Source organism: Solanum dulcamara, chromosome 8 (genome assembly GCF_947179165.1).
Source record: "Solanum dulcamara chromosome 8, daSolDulc1.2, whole genome shotgun sequence".
Classification (NCBI taxonomy): domain Eukaryota; kingdom Viridiplantae; phylum Streptophyta; class Magnoliopsida; order Solanales; family Solanaceae; genus Solanum; species Solanum dulcamara.
Genome location: NC_077244.1, coordinates 41,987,376 through 41,998,561, shown reverse-complemented (window position 1 = coordinate 41,998,561; position 11,186 = coordinate 41,987,376). Strand labels below are relative to the sequence as shown.

The 11,186-nt window shown below is 37.7% G+C and overlaps 1 pseudogene; it reads left to right on the top strand.

The window, feature by feature from the left end:
• The first annotated feature begins 10,820 nt into the window (after nt 1–10,820).
• On the top strand, nt 10,821–10,938 carry LOC129901829 (5S ribosomal RNA; annotated as a pseudogene).
• Nucleotides 10,939–11,186: the final 248 nt, after the last annotated feature.

The window sequence follows — 11,186 nt, the reverse complement described above, 5'->3', positions numbered from 1 at the left end:
AATCCGGCCTAATAGCTTGAGAGGAGACTTGGCTTCTTAGAACCCAGCTTGGCTTGATGAATAATACTTAAGAGAGAACCTTTGAGTGCCTTATGAAAGTTTGAGAGATTTAGAAGAAATTGAGGAAGTTTGAACGGTTTATGAAGATATCGGTCATCCAAAATAGTCCAAAATCACATAGTTTGGAGATTAAAAGAGAGTAAATTGACAAAAATATCCCTAAATTAAATCTATCGTAGTGACCCTATGGATAGGACCTATGGTACGTATAACCTTCTAGGATTCTGGACTTCTAGAGGATGAGTCTAACTGAGTATAAATGTTCCAAAATAGATGAGGAACCTATGGAGTTCATCATGAAGGTGTATCAGATTGTGGCTATCATGGGTGTACCTCCAAATAAGAAGGTCGAGCTAGTGGCCTATCAACTCAAGGGCGTGGAAAGGATTTAGTATGAATGATGGGTCATTAAGACGGGTGAAGATATGAGCCGCTAGAATGGGAAGAGTTCAAGGGTACCTTCCTAGATAACTTCTTTCCTTTGGAGCTAAGGGAGGCAAGTATCCAAGACTTTATCAATTTTCGCCAAGGGAGAAGGAGTGTAAGGGAATATTCCCTCAAGTTTACCAAATGTTCTAAGTATACTCCTTTCATGGTCTCTGACCCAAGGTCAAGGATGAGCAAGTTTATCTCCAGTATTTCTAGTTTGGGTTCCAAGGAGTGCAACACAACCATGTTGGTCAAAGAGATGGACATTTCCTAACTCATGACATATGTAAAACAAATTGAAGAAGAGAAGTTGAGGGAGAGGTCAAGAGGGTTCAAGAAGGATAGAATTTATGGTGGAGGGTTCAATCCTCAAAGGTTCAGTTATGGCGGTAGTGGAAAGGGACAAGGTGGGCAATAATTTATGCGACAAGGTTCAACCAATAGTACTCCTCCAAGATTCAAAAAGGACAAGGGTGCTAACTCGATAGTTACAAGGGAGAATGTTGGTACTCAAGCTTTCCCTCTTTGCAAAAAATGTGGAGGGACTCATAAAGGGGAATGTTTAGCCGACTCTAATGCATGTTTTAAGTGTGGTAAATTGGGTCATCATGCTCGAGATTGTATAGGTGGTGGTGGTAGGCCTCATGGCAAATTTTTTCTTATGGTCAACAAGATCAAGTAGGTTGCCAACGCACCAACCGCTTTTATACCTTATATGAGAGACAAGAGATTGAGAAAGCACCTAATATTGTTACCGGTATGTTAAAGGTCTTTTCTATTGATGTGTATGCATAATTAGATCCGGGTGCAAATTTGTCATTTGTTACTCCATTCCTTGCTAATATATTTGATGTGTCACCTGAAATGTTAGTAGAGCCCTACTTGGTATCTATCCATTGGTGAGTCAGTTATTGCTAGAAAGGTCTTTAAGGGTTGCCTCATGTCTATAGTGCATAAAGTTGTTCCTTGTGATCTCATAGAGCTTGACATGATAGATTTTGATGTTATATTTGGGATGGATTGGTTGCATGCATCTTATGCCTATATAGATTGTAGAACTCATCGAGTCAAGTTTCAATTCCCAAATGAGTCTATTATTGAATGGAAAGGTTATGATTCGATAGTGAAGGGTAGATTCATTTCTTGTCTTAAGGCTTGGAAGTTGATTGCTAAAGGTTGTATCTACCACATAGTGAGGGTTAAGGATTTTTACTCCAAAAGTCCTTCCATTGAGTCGGTCTCCATGGTCAATGAGTTTCCCTATGTCTTCCCCATGACTTTCTTGGTATCCTTCCCAAAAGGAAAGTTGATTTTGGTATTGATCTTCTCCCTGATACGAACCTATCTCTATTCCTCCGTACTAAATGGTCCCGACATAATTAAAGAATTTAAAGGAACAATTGAAGGAGTTGTTAGAGAAAGGTTTCATAAGGACAAGTATCTCAGCATGGGGTGCTCTCATGTTGTTTGTGAGGAAGAAAGATGGGTCACTTCAGATGTGCTTACACTACCCTAAATTTACCAAGAAGACCATTAAGAACAAGTAATTGATACCTAAATAGATGATAAATTTGACCAATTGCAAGGGGCAAGTCATTTCTCGAAGATCGATCTTCGGTTTGGCTATTATCAACTGAGGATAAGAGAGTGTGACATTCCCAAGATGGCATTTCGAATACGGTGTGGTCACTTTGTGTTTGTACAGATGTCGTTTGGGTTGATGAATGTGCTGGTAGTGTTTTTAGATTTAATGAATAGGTTGTTCAAACCCTACCTTGATACTTTTGTTGTGGTCTTTATTGACAACATTTTGATTTACTCTCGGGGTGGGGAAGAACATAAGAATCTTTTGAGATTTGTGCTTCAAACCTAGAATGATAGGAAATTGTTAGTAAAATTTAGTAAGTCTGACTTTTGTTTGAAAGAGGTGGCTTTTCTTGGTCACATAGTATCCGGTGATGGGATCAAGGTTGATCATAAGAAAACTGAGGCGGTCAAAAATTGGCCTAGACCATTGTCTCCTTCGGACATTAGGAGCTTTTTGGGTCTAGCCGGGTACTATAGAAGATTTGTTGTAGGGTTCTCTTCCATCTCATCTCTTATGACTAAATTGACTCAAAAGAAAGCAAAGATCCTATGGATGGATGAATGTGAAAGGACTTTCAAAACTTCTAAAGATCGACTTGCCTCCGCGCTCCTATATTGACATTACCGAATGGATTAGAAGGATTTGTGGTATATTGTGATGCTTCAAAGATTGATTTGGGTTGTGACTTGATGCAAAACAGCAAGGTTATAGCCTATTTTTCTAGACAATTAAAATTATATGAGAGTAACTACCCTACCCTTGATCTTGAGTTAGCAGTCATTGTATTTGCTCTAAAAATTTGGCGGCATTACTTCTATGGGGTACATGTAGATATTTTCTCCGATCACAAGATTTTCAAATATGTAATTGATGTGTCACCAAAATATGACATTTATGATGCCCAAAACAAGGAGTTATTGTAAGTTCTCAAGTGCATTTTGTTAATTTGATATGTGTTTTTAGTTAGTTTTAAGGAAAATTGAAGAATGCTTGGGTTGATGGTATTCGGCATAGTTCATGTGAAAATTTGATTGATATTGAAGGATGATGGTAGGTTGGTGTTGTGGTGATGCCAAAAGGAAAGTAAAATTTCACAAAATGTGTTCAAATACTTCAGTTTGGCAAGGTTTCGTACAACTTGAAAGGAGAAATGAAAGAACAAACTTCACCAGAACTTGAAGGACAGTACTTTCCGTGAAAACCACCTCCAATCTATGAAGAAGGCTCTCTAGTAAGCTGCCAAGAAATTGAATAAGGCTTACACCAAGGAAGCCTCACCATGAGTTGTAGTCCTCACTACTGGCCGTGGTAGGCATCGTGGTGGTGTTTCTAGCCATCAAAATTCAAAGTCAAGAAGTGGAAACAACAAGGCAATCACAAGAGCCAAATCAAGGAGCAACATAGCCAAGGCAACCACCAAGGGCGTCACCACGAGCTGTGGTCCTCAACACTGGCGATGGTGGGTGCCTTGGTGGGATGGACAGCCATAAAATTCTAAGTAATCACAAATAAAGGACACCACAAGCCGTGGTTCTCACCACTTTTCGTGGTGGCTCCCATCTAGAGCAATCCGAAATCCATCATGTTTCCTTTTGCTAGTTGGTTTAGGACTAGTTTTAGACTTCTATAAATACCTTTTTTTGTTCTACGTTTAATGCATCCTTCCTCCCACGTTTTCCCTATTGTTTGAAGGCTATTATATACGATCTAAACTATATTTTTGAGTCCTATTTTCTTGATAACACACGCTGGGAAGTAGCTAAAGGAGCCACGCGATAACTTGTGTTTCTTGGCTATCTTTGGAGACTCGAATCAAGTATTGCTTGCTAGTTTAACTTGTTTTATTCTTGAATTGATTTACTATCTCTTTGTAAGTATTGATTGATGAATTATACACAATTTTTTGTTGCTTTACTTATAATTATGCATAGCTAGTGCACAACAAGGGTTGTGGGAACCATGACTATTTAACTAGAATATGCAAAAGTAGGATTGATATTCATGAACTGTTTTTGCATGTATTATGATTTCATCATTCAAAAGTATTTCTTATTGAGTGAAAGCATTAATAAGTTCACGTATTCATTGATTTCTTGGGAGGGAGGTAGTGATTAGGAAAAGAATTTCATAACAGAAATTTGAAGAGTCTGGCTTCGAAAGAAGGAATAAACTTCATCTAAGTTTCTTGAGACCCGAAGGAGATAGTACTCTAGGATAATGGAGAGGGTTAGTAAAGTATATATTCGGAGACCGGGAGGAAATGAATGAGATACATCTAAGAAGGACAGCGGGGTGAATTAGATGTTACCTAACTCGCTAGATTTTGCATGCAACACATTGAACGATATCATGAATACGATTAACCTATTAACTTACAAATAATGGGGAACACAATCCTAGTCTAATCTTCATATTTTTACAAATTTAATCTTATTTACGTGTCTTTGTATTTTTACTTATTCTAAATTAAAACCATAAGTCCCACTATTACTTTATGCATGTTTATTTTTGAGAAGTAGTAATTACAACTGAATAGTGATAGCTAGTAAACTTTTTTCAATCTATTCCCTGTGGGTTTGACCCCGACTATTAGTTGGGTAAAATATATTTCTAACAATCGTGTATATCTCTTTCGAGAGATTTAATTGAGCGTTATCAAAATACCATTATTCCCAGGGAATATGGCTTTGAAATAGTCTATTAGTGAGCACTTTAGGTTGTAGTTCTATTTCCTAGTTTTACTGTTGGTTTTTGTTTTTGCTTTTGTTTACTAAGGGCTCAAGTTAGGGAAAAACCCAAGGAATGCTCAATCAAGTACATTATATCGTGCCGTGATATTAAATCTGGCGCTTCATGGGAGGAACCCCATGTGGATACTTGATGAAGTATGGGTAGTCAGGTAACCTACTACTTATGCCAAAGGCATCGCAGGTATGATCACTTCTGTTGTTTTAGACCTTGGATTTTTTGAGTGCATTGGGGACAATGCACAAATTTTAGTGGGGAGTGGGGCATCCTGAAACCCTTTGGAGTTTTTCTTGCCATGTTTCTTTTCTCTAAAGGTGTATTACCTAATAGAAATTGCATGTTTAGGTTGTTTGTGTGAATATGAGTACCTATACAAGTTTGTAGTAACCCGCGAAAGTAAAAAATGGTCTGTTTTAAAATTTTCTAAAGAACTATGTGATTGCATCTCAAATGTGATAGCGGATTTCCTGGGATATTTGTAACATTGTACATGGTGATTTGCTAGTTATGGCTGTGTTGATAAGTGCTAAATAGCATAAGATCGGTGCCATGTGTATGTGAGCTAAATTTGCGTAGTTTGATTGATGCATTTGTAAGCTAGAACTTGCTTGGTTAGTCTCACTGAAATAATTGGATAGATAGATTAGGACAGGATCATAGGCCTTTGCTGATAATGAGTCAGTTAGCCTAAATTTTGCAAACCAAATGAAATTATACCCTTTGAACCAAAAGTTTGAGTTTCATGAACCTTTTCTTTGTTTAACCAAAATTCACCTTCCCTTGATATCTGTGAATCCAAATTTTGGCCCTAGTCCCTCCAAGGACAATGTGTACCTCTACTATTATACCCCGTACCTTTATGCTTCGAAACATCTTCTTAAGCTTCTTGAAAGTTGTTCCATGACCCAAATTATCTATAACATGATTAAATAACTCTAAAGAAGGGAGGACGTGATGCCCCTTAAGAGTGAAGGTTTGAAATAGGTCTATAAGGATTTGAAATGAGTTGGAGACCAAGTAATGGGTCATAGGACTCGACTTACTTGCGTAAGCTATCAACTTGGATGTTTTACGTACTTAAGCTATTGGAGTATGTGTTGAGCTTATGTAGCAAGGAATACATAAGCTCTTAAAGTAAGACGAGATTACGAACCCACAAAAATGAAGCAAGCAGGTGACAAGTAGGTGACCCACCTACTTAGGCTAAGTAGGTGACCCACCTACTTAGGGTGGACCCCACGCTGCCATGTGGCAGCGTATGATTGGTTTCATGGAGGGAGGTGGTACCCTAGGGGGCTGCCATGTGTCACCCCTGGAGGATGCCATGTGTCCCCTTTTAAGGAAACATAAATATACATGTGTATTGCTGATCAACATCATTTTCAACATCTTAGCCTTAGAAAAAGTTGAGAGAAAAGATAGAGAGCAAGAATAGGGGAGCTACGGCTAGGGTTCTTCCAAGGTAAGTTCCCCGATTTCTTTTCGTGAATTTATTATTTAAGGTATCCTACGGTGATATGACGGTTTTTAACAACATAAAATTTATTGTTAGGGCAAAAAGGAGGTTTTTGTTCTTGTTAAGAAACCCGTTTTTGAATGATACTGTTGTTAGTAAAATGAGTATAACTCCTTGTGTAAGGCTTCCTTTCAAGTGATTCAACATGTTTAGGAAAGATATTTCATAGAGCTATAACTTTCATTTAGCCTATAAAACCCAGTTTTGATTGTCTCTTCTCAAAAAAGGGTGATGAATTATGGGGGAGATGCTGCCCAGATTTTGTTTTAGAAATCCTACACGGATTGCTGTTTGTATTTTGGGCATATCTTTTTGTAAAAAATTGGGGTAGGGGTGATTTGAAATTGTATGCGACGTTAAGACACATTTTTATAACTTTACTTCAGGTCACAAATCCTGTTTCTCTCAATTACCCCTTCGAAACTAAGCGACAATATAAGATAGTAGGCTGTCTAGAATTCACATTTTGATAGTTTTGGCGAGTTTGATGAGTTTAACAAAAGGTAATGTATTTACTTTTAATATGGAGTTTATGATGTTGTTATTAAGTGTATTACATGTCGTTTAGGTGGCTGTAAATGTTAAAATTCCATAAATATGCTTGATGTTAGGAACAATTTAAATTGGAGTCGTTATAGTTAAATTAAAGTCGGATGAGGTGTTGCGCTTGTGGTGCTGCGGCTGTAGGTGGTGTGGTGATGTGTTTCAGGGAATAAACGTTTTCTAAAATACATGTAGGTGCTTCTGGTTTCAGCCACACGACCCTCCACTTTGTACGGTTAAAGGTTTTATGAAATAGAGACTAGAAACCCTATTTTGGATATCGTAATTTTGAGCGAGTCGTTCGGAGTTTGTATTGTGTACCGTTGATGTGAATTGCTTATATATATTCTATAGGGTGTTGTTGTTGATTGGATGTAGTGATTAGGGACGTAATTTGAAATTCGGATAGGCCATGTTATAGAGGAGATGCTGCCCGAATTCCATTAACTTCTTAAATAACTAATAGACTAGTCGAGACTAGTCGAGGAAGGCGAATAAGGAATTGGATCCTATGGATAGTTGGTGACAGAATTAAAAGCTGGAAAGTCAAAGATTATTAATACTAGTATTAGCTTCATATTAAATAGGTTCAGAGGCCGACGAGACAAGTCGGGTTCAAAACAATCGATAAGAGGTATGTGAAGCTAGCCTTTCTTCTCTTTTGGCATGTCTTAGATCTAAGTATTATGTATGTGAAATTGGGAGTTATTCCATTCATAAAGCTCCGAGTACAGTTCATAATTCTTATCCACTTCATGATGGTGGAACTCATGTAATAGTCAAACTATTTCCTTTTTATGGTTTTTTTATATGATAAAAGGTAATGTATGTAAAGCCTATTCTTTCTCTTCTTTTGGCATGTTTTCAAGTTAAGTAGTGAATGAGATAAACTTGAGGGTAAATCTACTCATAAATGCCAAGCGTAATTCACGACCCTTATTTACTTCTTAATGAAAGCACTCTTACAATAATTGAACTAGGACCTCTCAAGCCTTCCGTACGTTAGGAAGTGAGGAGTACGTAAAGTCTATCTTTCTTTTCTGTTGGTATATCTCAGTCCTAAGTGGATTGTGTATGTAATGTGGGAATAATTCCATTCATAGAACCCTGTGTATGGTTTGTCAATATTATTCACTTTTTGATATTAGAACTCCTGCGATAGTTGAGTTATGAATTGTAAGACTTCATAACGTGAAATCTATCCCTTCCTTCTTTTGAAACACTAGGATGTAAGTAAAGCGATATATGGTATTAGTTACAGGTGATCCCATTTATAGGTTTCGGGTATAAATCATGACTTGTACTCACTTCTTGAGGTTAGTATTCTTAAAGTGGTGAAACTTCTATGCCTCGACCCTTCTATTAGCTGAGTAATGATTGGATGTGTAAACTCTTATACCTAGAGACTCTTTGACACATCTTATGATGATATTCGGGAGATGGTTGTTACATTACTAGGTTTTGTGTGCACGTATATGCATTATTATATGTATAGGGATCGGGCCGTATGTTCTTTGGCACTAATGTGTTATATGTATAGATATTGGGCCATATATTTCTCGGCACTAATGTGTTATATGTATAATAATCGGGCCATACGTTCCTCGAAAGTAATGTATTATATATATGGATCGGGTCGAACGCTCCTCGGCACTAACATATTATATGTGTAGGGATCGGGCCAAATGTTCCTCGGCACTAACCTATCATATCTATATGGATCGGGCTATACATCTCATAGCGCTAATAGTATGCATATGCCCATGATGATAAACTGATGCATTTGTAACTTCGGGTCCCCAAGCGGGCCAAATACGGTACGTGATAATGATATACATGACCTTACTTTGTAAGGTGTAGGTACAATACCCTATTAAATGTTATAGTTGATTTCTTGCATGCCTATGTCCATTGTTATCTTAGTTACGTTATGCTTATATACTCAGTACATATGTCGTACTGACCCCCCTTTCTTCGGGGGGCTGCATTTCATGCCCGCAGGTACAGATACAGGTTTTGGGAGTCCGCCAGCTTAGAATTCCACTTAGCCAGTTTAGAAGAAGCTCTACTGATTCGGAGCCGAGTGGTAGTACCGAACCTCTTATGTATATATTTATTTATTTAGGGGTATGGCAGGGGCCCTGTCCTGTCATATGTTACTATTAATGTTCTTAGAGGTCTGTAGACATATGTGTGGGTTATACGTGTAAGTTCTGTTCTATTATGTCAACATGATGTATTGTAAATATTAAGATACTATGACAGCCTTGTCGGCTTGCACACCCTTTTATCATAAGATACAAATGAAAGAGGCTATAAGTATGAAAATGCTATGACCCACTGGGGTTCTTATGTATAATTTTTATATTGATCGTTACATTCATTAGATATATATATGGGGGCCTAGGTCGGACCCCAGTTGCAGCCCACGGGGCTGGGTTATGACAGAAGTGGTATCAAAGCATGTCGTCCTCAGAATGTCTATAGACCGTGTCTAGTAGAGTCTTGATTATTGATGTGTTGCGCGCTACCTTTATAAACAGGAGGCTACACGACATTTAGGATGTTTCCTTTTTTTCATATCTAAGGTTGTGGGATAAAGCCAAGTCATAGAAAATGGAACTCCTTATACTAACCTCTGATTTTAGATGAAAAACAACGTCGATAGAAGGAAATGACTAACGATATGGGAAGTTACAAAGCACGCAGGTAAGCCAAGGCATTAAAGATGTATGCCAAGTAAGGTATGGAAATACGATTGACATGTAAAGTCGGAAATTGAAAGGAAAAGGTAGATAAAGTTGAAAAGTGAAAGGAAATATGGACGGAAGGTCTAATGGGTGCAGTTCGAGTTGGACATGTGAGGTAAGTCCCTCATTTTATACTATTGTTGATATTGGGCGCCCTGTGAGGCTGCAATATAATGTGATATGATACGTATATATGTATATTTATACGTGCTGGACCTGTGAGGCCCTGTTGGTATTTTCTGCGTACAGGTTTGAGATGATAAGAAATACAGAGAAAACTCTATTCAAATTTTCCAAGAGATAGAAAGAGAATAAGATACAGGGATGTAGTATGTCTTGAAAGGTCATGTCCACAATAATGATGAAATTTAGATAAACTACAAGTATGGCTGACCTCAAGAAATAAGTTAATTGCTGAATTGATGGCAATAGAAATTGGGAGGTCGATATTAATATGGTAAACCAAAATTGGAAAAGACTTGTGACACTAAGAAGATGATTTAAGAAAGACGAATAGATCTAAATAGAATGATATATTAAGGTACCGACTGAATTGATATTGTGATATATACATAACAAAAAAAGGAAAGGATGAGAAATCTCCTCTATAGTGAAATAGGAGAAAACTTGAGGGTAAGTAAGAGAAGCGAAAGCAAGTGTGACAAACTAGACAGTGAGTGCCTGCCGGTACAGTGAAATGTGTAAAGCAGAATAAGTTAAGTGGAAGACAGAAAGGCAAATAGTGAATGAATAAGAAAGACTTACACAGATTTATAGGGAATGTTCAGAATAAAAGGTCAAGGGGTATCCACTGGAATAAAGCTAGTATTATGAGGAAACGTGAAACACTGCTACATTAAGGATATTACTCGACTCCCAGTGTTTAAGACGGGAGTTGGTACTATAAATTGAGGGTTCTAAGCACCACATGATGGTATTAAGGTTTCGTACATAGGTAACCCAAAGTATAGGGGATGTAAAGTAAGATATGGAAATAACGCAGTCTACTAAATAGGTTAGAAAGGACTTCTATGCATTTGGAAAGTTAAAAATAAACAGATAATGACATGGATACACCCTAAAGGGGGAAAGTAGACAAGAGAAATATAAGTATAAGAGAAAATCAACTGACGCTATCATGTGTAAATAAGAATGCTTAAACTTCAAACGAGACCCCACAAGGGATCGATGCAATCATACCAGCACTAACGCACTGAATTCCATCAGAACTCCGAAGTTAAGCATGCTTGGGCGAGAGTAGTACTAGGATGGGTAACCCCCTGGGAAGCCCTATGCGGCTGTGATATGAGATGATATGGATGTATGTATACATTGGTCTTGCATAGCATTGTTGGTATAAAGAAGTATTGTGTATATGTGACTCCACCGTGAAAGATGATAAGACCCTTAGAGATAGGGGATGTAGCTTTGCAAAATAACTGATGCAACTTATGAATGGAAGTATGCCAAGAGTAAAACTAGGTGATTTCTCGATAAACAAAGTCGGTAGTAGCCATGTAACTTCTATATTCGAATACATTAAGGGAAGGTA